The sequence below is a fragment of the Oncorhynchus gorbuscha genome, linkage group LG12 (assembly GCF_021184085.1).
Source record: "Oncorhynchus gorbuscha isolate QuinsamMale2020 ecotype Even-year linkage group LG12, OgorEven_v1.0, whole genome shotgun sequence".
Lineage (NCBI taxonomy): Eukaryota > Metazoa > Chordata > Actinopteri > Salmoniformes > Salmonidae > Oncorhynchus > Oncorhynchus gorbuscha.
In genome coordinates this window covers 82680667-82702701 of record NC_060184.1, presented here as the reverse complement: position 1 = coordinate 82702701, position 22035 = coordinate 82680667, and the positions used below count along the sequence as shown (strand labels likewise).

At 45.5% G+C, this 22035-nt stretch overlaps 1 pseudogene; it reads right to left on the bottom strand.

The window, feature by feature from the left end:
* Nucleotides 1-7619: 7619 nt before the first annotated feature.
* Nucleotides 7620-22035, bottom strand: part of LOC123991449 — an 85510-nt pseudogene continuing 71094 nt past the window's right edge.

Here is a 22035-nt window from a genome sequence, read left to right as displayed (position 1 = left end):
TCAGTCAATAAAGCCTGTGGTGGAACTAACTACTGCCATCAAAGCCTGGCAGTTCCTGTGTTCTTTTACCCAATCTTTTCTTTTTATTGGCCAGCATCCCGGAGTCGCCTCTTCACTGTTGACGTTGAGACTGGTCTTTTGCGGGTACTATTTAATGAAGCTGCCAGTTGAATACTTGTGAGGTGTCTGTTTCTCAAACTAGTTCTTGTCCTCTTGCTCAGTTGTGCACCGGGGCCTCCCACTCTTTCTATTCTGGTTAGGGCCAGTTTGTGCTGTTCTGTGAAGGGAGTAGTACACAGCATTGTACGAGATCTTCAGTTTCTTGTCAATTTCTCGCATGGAATGGCTTTCATTTCTCAGAACAAGAATAGACTGATGAGTTTCAGAAGAAAGTTCTTTGTTTCTGGTCATTTTGAGCCTGTAATCGAACCCACAAATGCTGATGCTCCAGATACACAACTAGTCTAAAGAAGGCCAGTTTACATTGCTTCTTTAATCAGCTGTGCTAATATAATTGCAAAAGGTTTTTCTAATGATCAATTAGCCTTTTAAAATGATAAACTTGGATTAGCTAACACAAAGTACCACTGGAACACAGGAGTGATGGTTGCTGATAATGGGCCTCTGTACGCCTATGTAGATATTCCATGAAAAAAATCTGCCATTTCCAGCTACAATAGTAATTTACAACATTAACAATGTCTACACTGAATTTCTGATCAATTTGATGTTATTTTAATGGACAAAAAAAATGTGCTTTTCTTTCAAAAACAAGGACATTTCTAAGTGACCCCAAACTGTTAAACACATTTCACTGTAGTGTAATTATACAGCTACAGCTGTGAGCACTCCTGGCTATGTCATGTGGTGTAGTGGTTAGAGGATGACAGCAGTGTAGTTAGAGGATGATTGCAGTGCTGGCTATGTTATGTGGTGTAGTGGTTAGAGGATGACAGCAGTGTAGTTAGAGGATGACAGCAGTGTAGTTAGAGGATGACTGCAGTGCTGGCTATGTTATGTGGAGTAGTAGTTAGAGGATATCCGCAGTGCTGGCTATGTTATGTGGTGTAGTAGTTAGAGGATATCCGCAGTGCTGGCTATGTTATGTGGTGTAGTAGTTAGAGGATATCCGCAGTGCTGGCTATGTCATGTGGTGTAGTAGTTAGAGGATATCCGCAGTGCTGGCTATGTCATGTGGTGTAGTAGTTAGAGGATGACAGCAGTGTAGTTAGAGGATGACAGCAGTGCTGGCTATGTTATGTGGTGTAGTAGTTAGAGGATGATAGCAGTGCTGGCTATGTTATGTGGTGTAGTAGTTAGAGGATGACAGCAGTGTAGTTAGAGGATGACTGCAGTGCTGGCTATGTTATGTGGAGTAGTAGTTAGAGGATATCCGCAGTGCTGGCTATGTTATGTGGTGTAGTAGTTAGAGGATATCCGCAGTGCTGGCTATGTTATGTGGTGTAGTAGTTAGAGGATATCCGCAGTGCTGGCTATGTTATGTGGTGTAGTAGTTAGAGGATATCCGCAGTGCTGGCTATGTTATGTGGTGTAGTAGTTAGAGGATATCCGCAGTGCTGGCTATGTTATGTGGTGTAGTAGTTAGAGGATATCCGCAGTGCTGGCTATGTTATGTGGTGTAGTAGTTAGAGAATATCCGCAGTGCTGGCTATGTTATGTGGTGTAGTAGTTAGAGGATATCCGCAGTGCTGGCTATGTTATGTGGTGTAGTAGTTAGAGGATATCCGCAGTGCTGGCTATGTTATGTGGTGTAGTAGTTAGAGGATATCCGCAGTGCTGGCTATGTCATGTGGTGTAGTAGTTAGAGGATGACAGCAGTGTAGTTAGAGGATGACAGCAGTGCTGGCTATGTTATGTGGTGTAGTAGTTAGAGGATGATAGCAGTGCTGGCTATGTTATGTGGTGTAGTAGTTAGAGGATGACAGCAGTGTAGTTAGAGGATGATAGCAGTGCTGGCTATGTTATGTGGTGTAGTAGTTAGAGGATGATAGCAGTGTAGTTAGAGGATGACAGCAGTGCTGGCTATGTTATGTGGAGTAGTAATTAGAGGATGATAGCAGTGTAGTTAGAGGATGACAGCAGTGCTGGCTATGTTATGTGGTGTAGTAATTCGAGGATGATAGCAGTGTAGTTAGAGGATGACAGCAGTGCTGGCTATGTTATGTGGTGTAGTAATTCGAGGATGATAGCAGTGTAGTTAGAGGATGACAGCAGTGTAGTTAGAGGATGATAGCAGTGCTGGCTATGTTATGTGGTGTAGTAGTTAGAGGATGATAGCAGTGCTGGCTATGTTATGTGGTGTAGTAATTCGAGGATGATAGCAGTGTAGTTAGAGGATGACAGCAGTGTAGTTAGAGGATGATAGCAGTGCTGGCTATGTTATGTGGTGTAGTAGTTAGAGGATGATAGCAGTGCTGGCTATGTTATGTGGTGTAGTAGTTAGAGGATGATAGCAGTGTAGTTAGAGGATGACAGCAGTGTAGTTAGAGGATGATAGCAGTGCTGGCTATGTTATGTGGTGTAGTAGTTAGAGGATGATAGCAGTGTAGTTAGAGGATGACAGCAGTGCTGGCTATGTTATGTGGTGTAGTAGTTAGAGGATGATAGCAGTGCTGGCTATGTTATGTGGTGTAGTAGTTAGAGGATGATAGCAGTGCTGGCTATGTTATGTGGTGTAGTAGTTAGAGGATGATAGCAGTGCTGGCTATGTTATTGGTGTAGTAGTTGGTGTAGTAGTTAGAGGATGATAGCAGTGCTGGCTATGTTATGTGGTGTAGTAGTTAGAGGATGACAGCAGTGTAGTTAGAGGATGACAGATGTTATGTGGTGTAGTAGTTAGAGGATGATAGCAGTGCTGGCTATGTTATGTGGTGTAGTAGTTAGAGGATGATAGCAGTGCTGGCTATGTTATGTGGTGTAGTAGTTAGAGGATGACAGCAGTGCTGGCTGCTGGTTAGAGGATGTTGCTATGTGGTGTAGTAGTTAGAGGATGACAGCAGTGTAGTTAGAGGATGACAGCAGTGTAGTTAGAGGATGACAGCAGTGCTGGCTATGTTATGTGGTGTAGTAGTTAGAGGATGATAGCAGTGTAGTTAGAGGATGACAGCAGTGCTGGCTATGTTATGTGGTGTAGTAGTTAGAGGATGATAGCGTAGAGTGCTGGCTATGTTATGTGGTGTAGTAGTTAGAGGATGATAGCAGTGCTGGCTATGTTATGTGGAGTAGTAGTTAGAGGATGACAGCAGTGTAGTTAGAGGATGACAGCAGTGCTGGCTATGTTATGTGGTGTAGTAGTTAGAGGATGATAGCAGTGCTGGCTATGTTTTGTGAGAAGCTATAAAAATTAGAGTCACAAGATGGGGACTTCCATTTTGTATTTTTATTTTATTTATTTAACCTTTATTTCAGCTAAATAAACAAATAGGCCTATGGCACATCAAGGGAACTGTAGCCTACTGTTCACATGGGTTAAATGGAAACTAAAATGTCGCCGACTGTAGGTCTATAACCTCTCACATATCCTTAGTATTAAGTCCTGCAGAATGAAGCATTTCTTGCAGTAAAAGGATACACCAAACGTAGGCAACATTATAACTCGGGAACAGGAGTGGAATAATAGGATTTATTTCTTTCAGCATCTTGAGAGAATGCGAATGTGCAGTTAAAAAAAATACACCACCTTTACAGACGGTCCCTAACTGTGGTTGAAATACTCTCAGCTGTTATGATGCTGATGAAGATAGCACCTTTACAGACGGTCCCTGTCTTTATCAGCATCATTACATTTACATTTAAGTCATTTAGCAGACGCTCTTATCCAGAGCGACTTAAATAACAGCTGATCGTATTTCAACCACATAAAATATGCATCCAAGCTGACCTGAAATCACATCAGAAACAAGTTGTTGTTTTTTCACTGCTTTCTATTTCCTTACAACCGGTCAAACTGATGTCATTTGGAAAGTTATTGCATTTTCTCCCGGTCCCTAAACGTCTTTGCTCCATGAAAGAAGAGATGACAGAGAACTTTACCGATGTCAACTAAATGTATACATTCATTCTACATATTTTTGACATTATTCAGGTGAGCAAAGGTTTATTTATTCTTCTTGGGCAACATGTAATGACAGAAGAGACGCTGCACGTATCTAATTATAGACAAGTTGCAAATAACTAAACAAAATGTCAAATTATAAGCAGAAACATTTTCTCTATTAGCGGGTTAGGGTCAGGACACAGCGGGTTAGGGTCGGGTGCGGGCCACAGCGGGTTAGGGTCGGGTGCGGGCCACAGCGGGTTAGGGTCGGGTGCGGGCCACAGCGGGTTAGGGTCAGGCCACAGCGGGTTAGGGTCGGGTGCGGGCCACAGCGGGTTAGGGTCGGGTGCGGGCCACAGCGGGTTAGGGTCGGGTGCGGGCCACAGCGGGTTAGGTTCGGGTGCGGGCCACAGCGGGTTAGGGTCAGGACACAGCGGGTTAGGGTCGGGTGCGGGCCACAGCGGGTTAGGGTCGGGTGCGGGCCACAGCGGGTTAGGGTCGGGTGCGGGCCACAGCGGGTTAGGGTCGGGTGCGGGCCACAGCGGGTTAGGGTCGGGTGCGGGCCACAGCGGGTTAGGGTCAGGACACAGCGGATTAGGGTCAGGTGCAGGACACAGCGGGTTAGGGTCAGGACACAGCGGGTTAGGGTCAGAACACAGCGGGTTAGGGTCGGGTGCGGGCCACAGCGGGTTAGGGTCGGGCCACAGCGGGTTAGGGTCAGGCCACAGCGGGTTAGGGTCGGGTGCGGGCCACAGCGGGTTAGGGTCGGGTGCGGGCCACAGCGGGTTAGGGTCGGGTGCGGGCCACAGCGGGTTAGGGTCGGGTGCGGGCCACAGCGGGTTAGGGTCGGGCCACAGCGGGTTAGGGTCGGGTGCGGGCCACAGCGGGTTAGGGTCGGGTGCGGGCCACAGCGGGTTAGGGTCGGGTGCGGGCCACAGCGGGTTAGGGTCGGGTGCGGGCCACAGCGGGTTAGGGTCAGGACACAGCGGGTTAGGGTCGGGTGCGGGCCACAGCGGGTTAGGGTCGGTGCGGGCCACAGCGGGTTAGGGTCGGGTGCGGGCCACAGCGGGTTAGGGTCGGGTGCGGGCCACAGCGGGTTAGGGTCGGGTGCGGGTTAACAAAGTTGAGCCACACACAACTAGCACACACTTACAGAATCACACAGAGTCAAAATATGACGGAGGCTAAAAGGACTATCGGGATGCGCTCATAAGAGTGAGTGATGGAAATAAATAACTGTTTTGAAAAGGAAAATTAGGCCAATCATAACCTGCAGTCAAAAACACCTGAACACACCTGTAGTGACAACCTGAGCAAAAGGAATGACAGAGTCAGCGATTGACAGAAAAGTCAACAACACACCAGGTAAGTATATATATATATATATTCATATATTTTAATATTTAAACCCACTAAAAAGTTGTAAATACAACCTTTGAATGAAAGGCACAGTAAAATCGGACACTGCTGATATAAAATACTCAAATGAAAAATTACAGTACAAAAGCAGACAGTTATTTACGCACATACAAATCCCTCCTCAAACTACAGAACGAACCAATCACAATCCTCCAGGCCAGGGAAACATTCCAAAACAAGGCATGTGTCCCAAATGGCAGACTATTCCCTATATAGCGCACTCCTTTAGTAGCCTAGCTAAACCAGACATTCCCTATATAGCGCACTCCTTTAGTAGCCTAGCTAAACCAGACATTCCCTATATAGCGCACTCCTTTAGTAGCCTAGCTAAACCAGACATTCCCTATATAGCGCACTCCTTTAGTAGCCTAGCTAAACCAGACATTCCCGCACTCCTTTATAGCGCACTCCTTTAGTAGCCTAGCTAAACCAGACATTCCCTATATAGCGCACTCCTTTAGTAGCCTAGCTAAACCAGACATTCCCTATATAGCGCACTCCTTTAGTAGCCTAGCTAAACCAGACATTCCCTATATAGCGCACTCCTTTAGTAGCCTAGCTAAACCAGACATTCCCTATATAGCGCACTCCTTTAGTAGCCTAGCTAAACCAGACATTCCCTATATAGCGCACTCCTTTAGTAGCCTAGCTAAACCAGCCATTCCCTATATAGCGCACTCCTTTAGTTGCCTAGCTAAACCAGACATTCCCTATATAGTGCACTACTTTAGTAGCCTAGCTAAACCAGCCTGATTCCCTATATAGAGGGAATTTATACTACTAAAGTAGTGCTCTATATAGGGAATCAGGCTGGTTTAGCTAGGCTACAAAAGTAGTGCACTATATAGGGAATAGTACATGTACTGTATGGTGGATTGTATTGACTGTAAATTACTATCTGATTGTGTTTATAGACCTCTCAAATGGCACCCTATTCCCTATTTAGAGCCAGAGGGCTTTGGTCAAAAGTTGTGCACTATATAGGGAAGAGGGTACCCTTTGGGGGGCCACTGTCTATATAGAATGTAGTGTACAGCACTGACTGTTGGATAATGATTTTCTGTTCCCTAGCTCTGAGAAGGACGTTGTGTTTCTGTTCCCTAGCTCTGAGAAGGACGTTGTTTTTCTGTTCACTAGCTCTGAGACGAAAGGACGTTGAGCTACAACAAACTTCTCACTATTCAAATGAACATACAGTACATCATGATTACTTGGGCTTTAATTTATTGGTCCACCAAGTGCAAAATCAACCCAAATGTGCTAATTTGTTGGAGATAAAACATACATGCCATTTAAAGCTGGATGGCTCAAAGTGAAGCTGAGCAGTGAGGAGGCAACGTTTAATAATGAACACAAAACTCTGTGAAATTACGACATGTGAGGAGCCAAATCTGGGGTTGTTGAGGAAGTAGATAAAACGCACAGAACAAGAAAGGATCAACATGTTTCCTTTTTCAAACAGTCAGACATGGAGTCAGTTATCAATTACAGACTCTGTGGGTACTGCAGTCCACTGCAATGGCAATGTGACATTCACACTGTGGCCCAATTCTTAAGGTCTGTTTGAAAATGCATCCACCCTTCCTTTAATTATCTCTTGAAGTAATCACTGATTCAACACAGAGAGGGGAGCCTGGTTCTGATTCAACACAGAGAAGGGAGCCTGGTTCTGATTCAACACAGAGAAGGGAGCCTGGTTCTGATTCAACACAGAGAAGGGAGCCTGGTTCTGATTCAACACAGAGAAGGGAGCTTGGTTCTGATTCAACACAGAGAAAGGAGCCTGGTTAACCCTGACCCTGGGCTTAGCTCTGATTCAACACAGAGAAGGGAGCCTGGTTAACCCTGACCCTGACCATGGTTCTGATTCAACACAGAGAAGGGAGCCTGGTTCTGATTCAACACAGAGAAGGGAGCCTGGTTCTGATTCAACACAGAGAAGGGAGCCTGGTTCTGATTCAACACAGAGAAGGGAGCCTGGTTAACCCTGACCCTGGTTCTGATTCAACACAGAGAAGGGAGCCCTGGTTAACCCTGACCCTGGTTCTGATTCAACACAGAGAAGGGAGCCTGGTTCTGATTCAACACGGAGAAGGGAGCCTGGTTCTGATTCAACACAGAGAAGGGAGCCTGGTTCTGGAGCCTGGTTCTGATTCAACACAGAGAAGGGAGCCTGGTTCTGATTCAACACAGAGAAGGGAGCCTGGTTCTGATTCAACACAGAGAAGGGAGCCTGGTTCTGATTCAACACAGAGAAGGGAGCTTGGTTCTGATTCAACACGGAGAAGGGAGCCTGGTTAACCCTGACCCTGGGCTTAAGTTGGATTCATACAAATCGTTCCTATGCAGATTGTGTTGCCAGACAGATGGAGGGAAGGTTCCTCTGGGCAGTCATATAGGATCAGAACAGCGTTGTGTCATGGTACTGGGGGGTAGTTCAGTGTTTCATATAGCCTCTTTGGTAAACACACACAACATCTAATATCAGATTCTGCACCACCACAGTCCTCACTGGCATCCCTATCCTGTTCCTCCCTCCCTATATAAAAACGTTGATTGCCTGACTTCAGGTGAACTGGAAATCAAGTGATCAATTAGAGTAGCAGGAAGTAAAGACTTTTATAGCCAAGGCTTCGTCTTCCTCTGTTAACCTGCGGTCAGGTCTCCACGTGGGACAATAGCAGAGTTGAGATAGTGACCGTCCTCCTGAACAGAACATACAGCAGAAATGTCAACATGCTCCGGTTCTGATTCGTTCCACCCCAAACCAAAAAGGACAACAGGGACGTTTTCAGAAAGAAAGAATGGTTAAGATAAAATGATAGCAAACACAAGAGTCCTGATGGATAAACAGAGAGGGTCTGGGTGGAGGAGAGAAGTCGTGTACAGTCTATGTTAGCCTAACCACGGGTTAAAGCTCTCTTTATTGGCTAATCCTCTTCCTCCTGGTCCTTCAGCTCCAACCAGCTACCACAGTCAGTTCCGTTTTAAACATCTCCTCTGAAGCTGCTCTGGTTGGTTGACACCAGGAGACGATCAAAGCTGCTGCCGTGTGACCAGCGGGGTGGCGATCTCCTGGACTTGAAGTGAGACGAGGAGGAGTGTCAAGGTTCAAAGGTCATGGTCAAGTTCCCGGGGACAAGGTCAGAGGGGAGATCAAACCCTCACCTAACCCGAACCACCGTGCGGCTGAGATGCAGGCCACCGCTATAACCGCCAGCTCTGGTCATTACCTCGCCGAGGCGGAGGCCACTAGCTGGGTGAGGTAGTCTCTCAGCTCCTTGGCGGCCGTGAAGCGTCCGTAGCGTTTTTAGGGTTGGTACACTCGTCCAACAGCGCTTCCAGCTGGCCGTCTTTGGCTATGTGGGCGGGGGGTCGTGGAGCAGGCCGCCGGTGGTCCCTCGCCACGTGGCGTAACGCGATAGCAGGTTCTGACACACAGCGTAGTAGTTGTGGTCCACGGTGACGCGATTACACAGAGACTCCTTGGAGAAGGACAGGCAGGCTTCCTTGTCACAGTCCTCGAAGCGACTCTCGTACCACACGTCATAATTCTCTGGTTTATCTGGAGAGAGAGAGAGAGGAGAGAGAGAGAGAGAGAGAGAGAGAGAGAGAGAAATGTGAGACAGGAAACAGACAGGTAAGACCACAGACAGGTACCCCGTCATAGTTCCCTGGTTTATCTGGAGAGAGAGACAGAGACAGAGACAGAGAGAGACAAAGACAGAGAGAGACAAAGACAGAGAGAGACAAAGACAGAGAGAGACAAAGACAGAGAGAGACAAAGAGAGACAGAGAGAGAGAGAGACAGAGAGACAGAGAGACAGAGAGAGACAGAGACAGAGAGAGACAGAGAGAGACAGAGAGACAGAGAGAGACAGAGACAGAGAGACAGAGACAGAGAGGTGAGACAGCAGGTTGAGAGAGAGAGGTCAGACAGGTAGACAGACAGGTACCCCATCATAGTTCCCTGGTTTATCTAGAGAGAGAGAGACAGAGACAGAGAGGTGAGACAGCATGTTGAGAGAGAGAGGTCAGACAGGTAGACAGACAGGTACCCCATCATAGTTCCCTGGTTTATCTAGAGAGAGAGAGAGACAGAGACAGAGAGAGGTGAGACAGCATGTTGAGAGAGAGAGGTCAGACAGGTAGACAGACAGGTACCCCATCATAGTTCCCTGGTTTATCTAGAGAGAGAGAGAGACAGAGACAGAGAGAGGTGAGACAGCAGGTTGAGACAGAGAGCTATAGGGCGGCAGGTAGCCTAGCGGTTAAGAGCATTGGGCCAGTAACTGAAAGGTTAAGAGCATTGGGCCAGTAACTGAAAGGTTAAGAGCATTGGGCCAGTAACTGAAAGGTTAAGAGCATTGGGCCAGTAACTGAAAGGTTAAGAGCATTGGGCCAGTAACTGAAAGGTTAAGAGCATTGGGCCAGTAACTGAAAGGTTAAGAGCATTGGGCCAGTAACTGAAAGGTTAAGAGCATTGGGCCAGTAACTGAAAGGTTAAGAGCATTGGGCCAGTAACTGAAAGGTTAAGAGCATTGGGCCAGTAACTGAAAGGTTAAGAGCATTGGGCCAGTAACTGAAAGGTTAAGAGCATTGGGCCAGTAACTGAAAGGTTAAGAGCATTGGGCCAGTAACTGAAAGGTTAAGAGCATTGGGCCAGTAACTGAAAGGTTAAGAGCATTGGGCCAGTAACTGAAAGGTTAAGAGCATTGGGCCAGTAACTGAAAGGTTAAGAGCATTGGGCCAGTAAATGAAAGGTTAAGAGCATTGGGCCAGTAACTGAAAGGTTAAGAGCATTGGGCCAGTAACTGAAAAGTTACTTGTACCAGTAAATTGCTCTGGATAACAGATGGGCTATACTAATTAAAAGGGTGGGCCAGTAAAATGGAATTGTTTTAAGATGGTCACACCATGGTTCATTTGAAATTTGATTGACAAACACCCAGTAACTCAGCCCCTTTACCCCGTAAAGCTCAGCCCCTTTACCAGATGTAGCTATACTAATTACCCCGTAGCTCAGGGTTAACATATGGAATTGTTTTAAGATGGTCAGCCCCTGGTTCACCCCCGATATTTGAGACCCCACCCCCGTAGCTCAGCCCCTTTACCCCCGTAGCTCAGCCCCTTTACCCCAGTCAGCTCAGCCCCTTTACCCCGTAGCTCAGCCCCTTTACCCCCGTAGCTCAGCCCCTTTACCCCGTAGCTCAGCCCCTTTACCCCCGTAGCTCAGCCCCTTTACCCCCGTAGCTCAGCCCCTTTACCCCCGTAGCTCAGCCCCTTTACCCCCCCGTAGCTCAGCCCCTTTACCCCAGTAGCTCAGCCACTTTACCCCAGTAGCTCAGCCACTTTACCCCAGTAGCTCAGCCACCCTTTCAGCCACCCCGTAGCTCAGCCACTTTACCCCCGTAGCTCAGCCACTTTACCCCCGTAGCTCAGCCACTTTACCCCCGTAGCTCAGCCACTTTACCCCGTAGCTCAGCCACTTTACTCCCCGTAGCTCAGCCACTTTACCCCCGTAGCTCAGCCACTTTACCCCCGTAGCTCAGTATTTAATCATTATTGATATTTGTCTTTTTAATTGCTCCGTATGTAGTCCGTAAGATAGGTTATAAGTAAGCCTGTTGTAAAAAATCTCAATCATTAGCCCATTGCTGCCATTCGTTGGGAACAGTAGGCACTCGGCCATTTCTGCAATATAGCCTGTTCAAAACCAGTTCAGAAGAGTTTTGTTTCATTCTGTTTAACCATTTTCATTGGCAAAAATTACATTCCAACTGTACTGTTGTGTTTGATATAAAATACTTTTGATATTACGTTAATGAAGTTTATACATTTTTGTGAAGGTTTGGTGTGTTGTGGCTATTAACCTATTTTACAGCAGGTCTATGGTATGAAGGCAGCACGCCCTGACGCTCCAACGGACTCCGACAGCTGAACTTGAGGTGAGGAAGAACGTTTCAGCTCCACCAGAGTTATTTCTAACAATATGATGCTTATATATACACTGCTCAAAAAAATAAAGGGAACACTTAAACAACACAATGTAACTCCAAGTCAATCACACTTCTGTGAAATCAAACTGTCCACTTAGGAAGCAACACTGATTGACAATAAATTTCACATGCTGTTGTGCAAATGGAATAGACAACAGGTGGAAATTATAGGCAATTAGCAAGACACCCCCAATAAAGGAGTGGTTCTGCAGGTGGGGGCCACAGACCACTTCTCAGTTCCTGTGCTTCCTGGCTGATGTTTTGGTCACTTTTGAATGCTGGCGGTGCTTTCACTCTAGTGGTCGCATGAGACATAGTCTACAACCCACACAAGTGGCTCAGGTAGCACAGCTCATCCAGGATGGCACATCAATGCGATCTGTGGCAAGAAGGTTTGCTGTGTCTGTCAGCGTAGTGTCCAGAGCATGGAGGCGCTACCAGGAGACGTGGAGGAGGCCGTAGGAGGGCAACAACCCAGCAGCAGGACCGCTACCTCCGCCTTTGTGCAAGGAGGAGCAGGAGGAGCACTGCCAGAGCCCTGCAAAATGACCTCCAGCAGGCCTCAATTGTACATGTGTCTGCTCAAACGGTCAGAAACAGACTCCATGAGGGTGGTATGAGGGCCCGACGTCCACAGGTAGGGGTTGTGCTTACAGCCCAACACCGTGCAGGACGTTTGGCATTTACCAGAGAACACCAAGATCGTCGAATTCGCCACTGGCGCCCTGTGCTCTTAACAGATGAAAGCAGATTCTCACTGAGCACAGGTGACAGACGTGACAGACTGGAGACACTGTGGAGAACGTTCTGCTGCCTGCAACATCCTCCAGCATGACCGGTTTAGCGGCGGGTCAGTCATGGTGTGGGGTGGCATTTCTTTGGGGGGCCGCACAGCCCTCCATGTGCTCGCCAGTGGTAGCCTGACTGCCATTAGGTATCGAGATGAGATCCTCAGACCCCTTGTGAGACCATATGCTGGTGCGGTTGGCCCTGGGTTCCTCCTAATGAAAGACAATGCTAGACCTCATGTGGCTGGAGTGTGTCAGCAGTTCCTGCAAGAGGAAGGCATTGATGCTATGGACTGGCCCGCCCGTTCCCCAGACCTGAATCCAATTGAGCATCTGGGACATCATGTCTCGCTCCATCCACCAACGCCACATTGCACCACAGACTGTCCAGGAGTTGGTGGATGCTTTAGTCCAGGTCTGGGAGGAGATCCCTCAGGAGACCATCCGCCACCTCATCAGGAGCATGCCCAGGCGTTGTAGGGAGGTCATACAGACACGTGGAGGCCACAAACGCACTACTGAGCCTCATTTTGACTTGTTTTAAGGACATTACATCAAAGTTGGATCAGTCTGTATCAGTCAGTCTGTATCAGTCTGGATCAGTCTGTAGTGTGGTTTTCTACTTTCTACGTGTCACTCCAAATCCAAACCTCCGTGGGTTGATAAATTTAATTTCCATTTATTTATTTGTGTGTGATTTTTGAGATGTTTTAAGGACATTTCATCAATGTTGGATAAGCCTGTAGTGTGGTTTTCCACGTTAATTTTGACTCCAAATCCAGACCTCCATGGGTTGATACAAAAATTATCAATGGACATCAAATGTGTGATTTTGTTGTCAGCACATTCAACTATGTAAAGAAAAAAGTATTTAACAATATTTAATTCATTCAGATCTAGGATGTGTTATCTTAGCGTTCCCTTTATTTTTTTGAGCAGTGTATGTGTGTGAAAAATGAAAATATTCTTATTGAAAACTAACGCATTAGCCTCCTCCTGTATGAATTAGCCTCCTTCTGTACTGAAAATAAATAGAATCGCTCTCTCTGGGGCTAAGGCTAAGCTTCACACACACACACTGTAACGGTTTTGACTTGAGGTTATTATTTATAGGGGTGCCAGGTAGGTTGTGCCTACCAGAGAAAACATTAGTTTCTCCTTTTAGTTTGGGTGGGAATGAGTCCCATCTGGTCCGTCAAGTCTACACCAATACAAAGGACGTATGTAAAAGTCAGGATGGAAATAAACTTTTCATACACCCTTAAAACATTGAAAAGAACTTCAAAAACAATTATATTCTGTTGCGTGGGTTGTATTAGCAACAACAATGATTACACACATATATAATAATATCACAATGAGTTCTGGTTCCTCCAGAAATGTCCTGTACCTCGGGCCTAAAAAGAGTCCTGCCCGGTAAAGGAGTTCAGTGAACTCAAGTGACTTTTGTCACGCGATGTTTGTCCGTTCGTTCCGTGTAGCGTAAACCCAGTATTAAACATACAATCAATATAACAATTACTTTACCACAGAACCTTAAAGCGGATCAACTCTTAATTAAGTCCTCAACTACCACTAACTACACAAATCACAGTATACATCACATCCAAACAAATGAAATACCGTATACAAAAAGGTGGTAGTCAGTCGGTCAGTCAGACAATCCAATCCGCCAATAGATCTCCAGCGGAGAAAGGCCACGAAGAACGGAGAGGTGTAGTCCAGGGACGCAAAGAGTGGATCCGATCCTGGGTAAACTCTATTAGGCAACAAAACACACGTTTAACGGCAACAAAACAACGGAATAGAGAAGCTTCGGGAACTGAGGGTTGAACACATCCTCATGCACGTCTCCATCACAACCCCCACTTTTGCGCAGCTGATACTGGCTATTTAATTGGGAATTAAAGGGAAAGCGCCCTATTGGAAGGAGCTGCACTGAGACGGTTCAGAAAAATTCAGGGCCGTCACAACACACACACACATTAATATCATACAGTGGACTAAGCCTATAGGTCTATGCATGCAATGTCCTGTACACTTAGTTCTCAAATCTCTGACAGCTGAACTGTGAGGTGGACAATTATCGTTGTAGGAAAGTAAAAACCAATAAATCAACAGGCTATAAAGTTTGTGAATATGCTACACATCGAAACACACAAAGGAATAGTGTTTTTCTGTATTTAGTTATATGCTGTTTAATTAAGGACAAGTAAATGTGGCTGGTCATTTGGTCCGATATTCCTCGTTGCAGGGGGTTGGACGGCCTCGATGGCTTTACACACCCAATGAATATGGATGACTGGGTCCAGAATGTACGATGAAATAAAATCTTCCTGGTCGCTTGTCTAAAACGGAAACCATGGACTAAAAGACATGGATATGATATCACTACGAATAATGTGACAAGAGGGATTGAGTCCAGTACATTTCAACAGCAGCAGATGTATAATTAATATTCGTATCATTGTTTCGGATCAGATCCTCTTCCAATAAGCTGAATTGATCTAGACTCTGGGAAACAAACACCAGTCTACCATGGGACCATCCTGGCAGCTTGAAGGGGGGGGTCTCAAAATGGCTGCTTAGATGGGGTCTATTTTTAAAATACATTTTCAAATTGGCATGATGTGTCGTAGGAAAAATAAATCAACGTGGAAAATCACGACGAGGCCCTGAAGGAGATTATCGCAAGTGTCTGGTGACATCAGAAGCAATTATAGAAATGTATTTGGGATACATTTACAACCAGTCAACAAACTCATTAAAAACATTTAATCTGGCAGAAAGAGAACAACCACTTTCCTGTTTTATGGAACCAACCAACATTTGGACACTTTTATGTTATATTTCACTGTCTGTTGAGGCAGGTTTATAGAGGACAACACATTGTGTTTAGGCAGGTTTATAGAGGACAACACTGTTATATTTCACTGTCTGTTTAGGCAGGTTTATAGAGGACAACACTGTTATATTTCACTGTCTGAAGCAGGTTTATAGAGGACAACACTGTTATATTTCACTGTCTGTTTAGGCAGGTTTATAGAGGACAACACTGTTATATTTCACTGTCTGTTTAGGCAGGTTTATAGAGGACAACACTGTTATATTTCACTGTCTGTTGAGGCAGGTTTATAGAGGACAACACTGTTATATTTCACTGTCTGTTGAGGCAGGTTTATAGAGGACAACACTGTTCAGGCAGGTTTATAGAGGACAACACTTGAGGCAGGTGTATAGAGGACAACACTGTTTAGGCAGGTTTATAGAGGACAACACTGTTTAGGCAGGTTTATAGAGGACAACACTGTTATATTTCACTGTCTGTTGAGGCAGGTTTATAGAGGACAACACTGTTGAGGCAGGTTTATAGAGGACAACACTGTTATATTTCACTGTCTGTTGAGGCAGGTTTATAGAGGACAACACTGTTATATTTCACTGTCTGTTGAGGCAGGTTTATAGAGGACAACACTGTTCAGGCAGGTTTATAGAGGACAACACTTGAGGCAGGTGTATAGAGGACAACACTGTTTAGGCAGGTTTATAGAGGACAACACTGTTTAGGCAGGTTTATAGAGGACAACACTGTTATATTTCACTGTCTGTTGAGGCAGGTTTATAGAGGACAACACTGTTATATTTCACTGTCTGTTGAGGCAGGTTTATAGAGGACAACACTGTTGAGGCAGGTTTATAGAGGACAACACTGTTATATTTCACTGTCTGAGGCAGGTTTAGAGAGGACAACACTGTTATATTTCACTGTCTGAGGCAGGTTTATAGAGGACAACACATTGTGTTTAGGCAGATTTATAGAGGACAACACTGTTATATTTCACTGTCTGAGGCAGGTTTATAGAGGACAACACTGTTTAGGCAGGTTTATAGAGGACAACACTGTTGGGGCAGGTTTATAGAGGACAACACTGTTGGGGCAGGTTTATAGAGGACAACACTGTTGGGGCAGGTTTATAGAGGACAACACTGTTGAGGCAGGTTTATAGAGGACAACACTGTTATATTTCACTGTCTGTTTAGGCAGGTTTATAGAGTCAAAGACATCTCATGATGATGAAGCAGTTGGAGATCAATAGTTGGAGAGGACGATGATCCCTGAGGATTGAAATATAATCAGAGATCAGCCGTTCTAATGCCGTGGTCCTACGGCCCTGTCAGGACGACTCCGTCCCACTGCTACTGACCACTATGTATCTATCCTGGTTGGGAATTACATTTACATTCAGAATCCTATTTTCCTTAACCCTTTACCATAACCCCTTACGCTCAACCTAATTGTAACCCTAAACCTAGAGCTTAAAATAGCCTTTGTCCTCATGGGGAGGTTTTACTCTCCTTGTGGGGACTTTAGGTCCCATCTGCGAAAAACCAACACACACACACACACACACACACACACACACACACACACACACACACACACACACACACACACACACACACACACACACACACACACACACACACACACACACACACACACACACACACACACACACACACACACACACACACACACACACACACACACACAATGCCCAGCCAGCTAGCTAGGGTCCCATCTGCGGCCCCCTTTTGCAGATGGGCCCTTTCAGCTCAGAGTTATTTGACAAAGACAGATTAAGACTGAGCCAGAAATACACATGCTCAAGGTGAGGATAATTACATGTAAAGTTTCACAAGTATCAAACATCAGGCCTAAGTGACAGACTGGGAAGGACCCAACAATACATATAGGAATAGTGACAGACTGGGAAGGACCCAACAATACATATGGGAATAGTGACAGACTGGGAAGGACCCGACGATACATATAGGAATAGTGACAGACTGGGAAGGACCCAACAATACATATAGGAATAGTGACAGACTGGGAAGGACCCGACGATACATATAGGAATAGTGACAGACTGGGAAGGACCCAACAATACATATGGGAATAGTGACAGACTGGGAAGGACCCAACAATACATATGGGAATAGTGACAGACTGGGAAGGACCCAACAATACATATGGGAATAGTGACAGACTGGGAAGGACCCAACAATACATATGGGAATAGTGACAGACTGGGAAGGACCCAACAATACATATGGGAATAGTGACAGACTGGGAAGGACCCGACAATACATATAGGAATAGTGACAGACTGGGAAGGACCCGACAATACATATGGGAATAGTGACAGACTGGGAAGGACCCAACAATACATATGGGAATAGTGACAGACTGGGAAGGACCCAACAATACATATGGGAATAGTGACAGACTGGGAAGGACCCAACAATACATATAGGAATAGTGACAGACTGGGAAGGACCCGACAATACATATGGGAATAGTGACAGACTGGGAAGGACCCAACAATACATATGGGAATAGTGACAGACTGGGAAGGACCCAACAATACATATGGGAATAGTGACAGACTGGGAAGGACCCAACAATACATGTGGGAATAGTGATTGTTTTTCACCTTGTCGGCTCGGGTATTCGAGCCCAGCGGCCTTCCGGTTACTGGACCATTTTTTTTTTTTTTTAATGAAGCCGATGACTGAGGTGGTGTACTCCTCAATGCCATTGGATGAATCACATGAACATATTCCAGTCTGTGCAAAACAGTCCTGTAGCTTAGCATCTGCGTCATCCCGACCACGTATTGAGCAAGTCACTGGTACTTCCTGCTTTAGTGAGGGAGAGCGTTGTATGCATCTCAGTGTGTGGAGTAAAGGTGGTCTAGAGATTTTTTTTTATGAGGAGGATGGGATCCACACAAATCATCTGGGTTCCTGGATCCTTTCACAGCATTATAAGGCTGCGTTAAGACACATTTATCAATGAGCCAAGCCCAGCTCAGTCAATACCGACAAATTGTGTCACTGAGTCATCATAATGCTTCAGCGTACCAGAGGGTGTTGGCAGACACAATGTAAGTAACCTAATTTATGTCCCTCTACCTGTCGTGAATGCCTCTGCTGATTCCACAGTTATCGTATACTGGAATCATGTGCCAGAGTTGTATTGTTAGAACTGTGTGCAGCTCACCCTGCACTATCAGCTCCAATATAAATAACAAGAGCATGTCTACTTCTGGAAGCTATTTTGTAAATGACGTCGCGAAAGTCGAGGATCGGTAGGATAGTCAGTTTTACGAGGGTATGTTTGGCGGTGTGAGTGAATGAGGGTTTTTGCGAAATAGGAACCAGATTTTAGATTGGACGGTTCTGACTAAGAATATGTGGAAAACTACAAATACCAAGCATGCATTTGGTTTTACTAGTGTTTAAGAGCAGTTGGAGACCACGGAAGGAGAGTTATATGCCATTGAAGCTCTGTTTGTAGGTTAGTTAAACTTCTTATGGCTGCAGGGGCAGTATTGAGTAGCTTGGCTGAAAAGGTGCCCAATTTAAAAACGGCCAGTACCTCAGTCTCAGTTGCTAATATATGCATATTATTAGTAGTATTGGATAGAAAACTCTAAAGTTTCCAAAACTGTCAAAATATTGTCTGTGAGTATAACAAAACTGATATTGCAGGCAAAACCCTGAGGAAAATCAAAACAGGAAGTGGCTTCGATTTTGAAAACGCCATGTTCCATAGCCTCCCTTTGCTCCATTTAAAGGGATATACCCCACATTCCTTTCCCTATCGCTTACTCAAGGTATCAGTCTCCAGACATAGTCTCAGGCTTTTATTTTGAAAAATGAGCCAGAAAGATAACCTCTCCACCCTCTCCGAGTCGGGCATCTCCAGCGCGGCCCGCGCTTGGATTGCGTCCTACCTGACAGGTCGCTCCTACCAGGTGGCGTGGCGAGAATCTGTCTCCTCACCACGCCCTCTCACCACTGGTGTCCCCCAGGGCTCTGTTCTAGGCCCTCCCCTATTCTCGCTATACACCAAGTCACTTGGCTCTGTCATAACCTCACATGGTCTCTCCTATCATTGCTATGCAGACGACACACAACTAATCTTCTCCTTTCCCCCTTCTGATGACCAGGTGGCGAATCGCATCTCTGCATGTCTGGCAGACATATCAGTGTGGATGACGGATCACCACCTCAAGCTGAACCTCGGCAAGACGGAGCTGCTCTTCCTCCCGGGGAAGGACTGCCCGTTCCATGATCTCGCCATCACGGTTGACAACTCCACTGTGTCCTCCTCCCAGAGCGCTAAGAACCTTGGCGTGATCCTGGACAACACCCTGTCGTTCTCAACTAACATCAAGGCGGTGGCCCGTTCCTGTAGGTTCATGCTCTACAACATCCGCAGAGTACGACCCTGCCTCACACAGGAAGCGGCGCAGGTCCTAATCAAGGCACTTGTCATCTCCCGTCTGGATTACTGCAACTCGCTGTTGGCTGGGCTCCCTGCCTGTGCCATTAAACCCCTACAACTCATCCAGAACGCCGCAGCCCGTCTGGTGTTCAACCTTCCCAAGTTCTCTCACGTCACCCCGCTCCTCCGCTCTCTCCACTGGCTTCCAGTTGAAGCTCGCATCCGCTACAAGACCATGGTGCTTGCCTACGGAGCTGTGAGGGGAACGGCACCTCAGTACCTCCAGGCTCTGATCAGGCCCTACACCCAAACAAGGGCACTGCGTTCATCCACCTCTGGCCTGCTCGCCTCCCTACCACTGAGGAAGTACAGGTCCCGCTCAGCCCAGTCAAAACTGTTCGCTGCTCTGGCCCCCCAATGGTGGAACAAACTCCCTCACGACGCCAGGACAGCGGAGTCAATCACCACCTTCCGGAGACACCTGAAACCCCACCTCTTTAAGGAATACCTAGGATAGGATAAAGTAATCCTTCTCACCCCCCCCCCTTAAAAGATTTAGATGCACTATTGTAAAGTGGCTGTTCCACTGGATGTCATAAGGTGAATACACCAATTTGTAAGTCGCTCTGGATAAGAGCGTCTGCTAAATGACTTAAATGTAATGTAAATGTAAGTGGTCGCATAAGTTTTGCTCGCGCAACTGAGTTTGGACAGCCATTGCTTTTCCCTCTCCTACTGTGAAAGACATTTGGGGTTGATATATTATCGATTATATATTTTAAAAATAACCTGAGGATTGATTATAAAAAACGTTTGACATGTTTCTGTGGACATTATGGAAACTATTTGGAATTTCTCTGCGTTGTCGTGACAGCTCTTTCCTGTGGATTTCTGAACATACCTCTGTTTGTTTGTCACGTTATTTTGGATATAAAAATCATCTTTATGGAACAAAAGGAACATTTGTTGTGTAACTGCGAGTCTCGTGAGTGAAAACACCTGAAAATCATCAAAGGTAAACGATTAATTTGATTGCTTTTCTGATTTTCGTGACCAAGCTACCTGATGCTAAATGTTTTGTCGTGCGATCGATAAACTTACACAAACGCTTGGATTGTTTTCACTGTAAAGCACAATTTCAAATCTGACACAACAGGTGTATTAAAAGGTTAAGCTGTGTTTTCCTGTATTGCACTTGTGATTTCATGAATATAAATATTTTTTGTAATAGTCATTGAATGCTATTCAGCGGTTGTTGATGCCAATTATCTCGCTGCAAGCCCGTTAACAAGTTACAAGGGGAAAAAAATCAAGCACCACAGAAAAGTGCTAAAAATAGCCCACGTTACATATATATGTAGCTTAAGAAACAAGGTTCTAGAAATTAATAATTTTAAACATTTATTAGCAGATTAACATTTACAAAAAAGACAGAAATGCCAAAGGTGGAGGTGTCGCTGTTTACATTTAGAACCACTGATTATTAGAGAGGATCTCATGTTAAATACTGTTGAAGTCATATGGCTACAGGTTCATCTGCCTCACCTAAAGCCCATTCTGGAGGGAAGCTGCTATAGACAGTCAGTATCTGGATAATGTTAAATACTGTTGAAGTCATATGGCTACAGGTTCATCTGCCTCACCTAAAGCCCATTCTGGTGGGAAGCTGCTATAGACAGTCAGTATCTGGATAATGTTAAATACTGTTGAAGTCATATGGCTACAGGTTCATCTGCCTCACCTAAAGCCCATTCTGGTGGGAAGCTGCTATAGACAGTCAGTATCTGGATAATGTTAAATACTGTTGTAGTAATATGGCTACAGGTTCACCTGCCTCACCTAAAGCCCATTCTGGTGGGAAGCTGTTATAGACAGTCAGTATCTGGATAATGTTAAATACTGTTGAAGTCATCTGCCTCACCTAAAGCCCATTCTGGTGGGAAGCTGCTATAGACAGTCAGTATCTGGATAATGTTAAATACTGTTGTAGTAATATGGCTACAGGTTCATCTGCCTCACCTAAAGCCCATTCTGGTGGGAAGCTGCTATAGACCACCAAGTGCTAACAGTCAGTATCTGGATAATGTTAAATACTGTTGAAGTCATATGGCTACAGGTTCATCTGCCTCACCTAAAGCCCATTCTGGTGGGAAGCTGCTATAGACAGTCAGTATCTGGATAATGTTAAATACTGTTGAAGTAATATGGCTACAGGTTCATCTACCTCACCTAAAGCCCATTCTGGTGGGAAGCTGCTATAGACAGTCAGTATCTGGATAATGTGTGAAATGTTTGATAATGTGTGTGATGTCAACAGAGTATCGTTGCATTCTGAATGTATTCAGACTCCTTGACTTTTTCCACATTGTCAGGTCACAGCCTTATTCTAAAATGGATTAAAATTGCCCCCCCCCCCCCATTAATCTACACACAATACCCAATAATGACAAAGCAAAAACAGGTTTTTAGAAATGT